Source organism: Bidens hawaiensis, unplaced genomic scaffold, assembly GCF_021521415.1.
Source record: "Bidens hawaiensis isolate Kalapana, Puna unplaced genomic scaffold, B.hawaiensis_p1.1 tig00033106_1, whole genome shotgun sequence".
NCBI classification, from domain to species: Eukaryota; Viridiplantae; Streptophyta; class Magnoliopsida; order Asterales; family Asteraceae; genus Bidens; species Bidens hawaiensis.
Window position 1 is genome coordinate 69,901 of NW_027495648.1, and position 2,723 is coordinate 72,623.

Consider the following 2,723-nt stretch of genomic DNA (forward strand, 5'->3'; position numbering starts at 1 on the left):
TGTGACTTGTTAAACTAGAACCCACTCAGCGTACTTGACTTTTAGTATGCACGCATGTGAGTAGAATGAAATAGCTGGCTTAAGGTGAGAAACATGGCATTGAAGAATAAAGACTGGCATCAGAAAAGGTAGTTATGATATGTTTTTATGTTTGAACTGAAAGACAAAGTGTTAATGTATTTGAAAGAGTTATTTATATTTGTAACAAATGGTTGAAGTTTTTATTATCCCACACAAATTTTAATTCACTTTGATATTTTGAACCGTGTTTATGACTAAATCCAACGTCTAATGTAGGGCACCGGGATGGGACATTACATCCCATCACAGATGGAACACTTTATCGTAGTTTGGCAGGTGCCCTATAGTATCTTACCATCACATGTTAGGGCATCTCATATGATTTCCCACATATCTGTCTGTTCATGCATGATATGCATGAACCGCACTTTTAATTTCTTAAACAAGTTCCTCATTATATATGTGGCACCACATCTCATGGGTTGCATATTAGTCCCTCCAAATCCACATTGCTCATTGCATACTCTGACACAGATTGGGGGGGGGGGTTCCTAGGTTCTCGGCTATTGACATCTGCTGAGGCAGAATACCGAGGGGTCGCAAATACCATGGCTGAAATGAGCTGGTTATGCAAGTTACTTATTGAACTATTAGTCCTCACTCGTCAAGCTACCATTGTTTATTGTCACAATATTTTTCCGCAGTATATCTTTCCTAAATCCCCATGCAACACCAACGCACCAAACATGTGGAAATCGAATTACACTTCGTACGCGAAAAAGTTCGGGTTGGTGCCATCCACGTTTTACATGTCCCGACGGACTACCAATATGCATATATATATTTACCAAAGGACTATGACGACCTTTGTTTTCAAAATTTAAATCCAGCCATTGTGTTCGTTCTTCTACATCTAAGTCTGAGGGCAGTGGCGGATCCAGGAATTTTGTCAAGTGGGTTCACTATTCGAATCGGTTTGACAGTTCCGGTCCTTCCGATTGTTCGGATCGTTTCGTTTCGATGGTTCAGGTTGGTTATAACAACTTGAAGTTGTGTTTCAATACCTCCAAATATGACTTGATAAAGCTGAAAGTAGGGCTAGCAAAATAGTTTCTTATCGTGTTAATCAAGTTAGAGACGACGTGCTTAACACAAATTTCAAACATGAATTGACTCATTTAACTATTTTATATATCACTAGCTTTTGAACTCATCTATAATACTATAATACTGGATTTGTCAAATGATAAACATAAATAAGATCCGTTATTTGCAAGAAAGAAACAAAATTAAATGTAAAAATACATGAGAAAAATATGGTTAATTATTTCAATTGTGATTATCAAAATACTTCTTATGATTAAAATTGCGTGTAGCTAAGCATACCATACAATAAATTAAAAAAACTTCCTTGATGATGATAAAATCGAGCTACTACAAATGCAAGTTCTTCACAGGCCTTTGAGACAATCCCCCTGCAACATCCTAAAATTTTAAGGTTGAATAAAGAAAGTTATGTTTAGTGATTTCGCGTTACTAATTATTTAATATCGAGTAAGGAGCGGATCATGAACTTAGATTAGTTGAGATGGGTTAAATGAGAATGGGCCTTAGGTCCATGGGCTTTAAGGGATATAAATATCCCCTAAACCCTAAACTATCATTCATTCCATCTTATTCTCTAACACTCCAAAAAACACACACACCACACACACCGCCAGCGGCCGAGGAGAGGAACGAACAAGATCTGAGAGAGGGTGAGCGATTAGTTGTGATTAAACAAGTTAAACGAGATCCAAACAAGCTCAAAAAGGTATGATTCTTGATCTTTGAAGTTTAAAGATCCAAGCTTTATAGTGTATAAAGGACCGAAAACGGTTGGGGAACGTAATGGGTGATGTTGAACCATAGCAATGGTGTTAAAATCGCCAAAATTCTTGATTGAAACCAAACAGCGGCTGGACTGGGCAACTTCGCCGCGAACTGGGCAACTTCGCCTTCAAAGCGATAACTTCGCCTGAGGCCAAGTTCGCCTAATTGATAACTTCGCTTACGGCCAAGTTCGCCTAACTGGTAACTTCGCCTGAGGCCAAGTTCGCCTAATTGATAACTTCGCTTACGGCCAAGTTCGCCTAACTGATAACTTCGCCTGAGGCCAAGTTCGCCTAATTGATAACTTCGCTTACGGCCAAGTTCGCCTAACTGGTAACTTCGCCTGAGGCCAAGTTCGCCTAATTGATAACTTCGCTTACGGCCAAGTTCGCCTAACTGATAACTTCGCATAAAGTCAAGTTCGATTAGAAAATAAATTAAAAACCTAATGAAAAATGTGTTAAGACAGTTAATGGAAATAAAATTTTTCCAAGCTGACCTGGCAGCTCGACCCAGCCAGGGGCTCTGCCCCTTGGACCCTGCTAGGGGCTGCCGCCCCTAGACCCCGCTGCCAGGGGCGCTGCCCCCGTACCCCCGTTCGTTGTGGGTCATATAAAGATAGAAATGAAATATGAGAAGTGATAGTTAATTGATACGTATACTTGTTATACAGTCAGCCGTGCACAAATGAAAAAAGGGATTACGATTAATGGTGAACGTAACCGTGTTCAGGTGAGTTTCTCCTTGTTATGTTTTCGGGGCTGTGTGCATACTCGATGTGTTGTTAATACATTTATCCTAAGTGATAAGTGTATGCCATATGTGATATA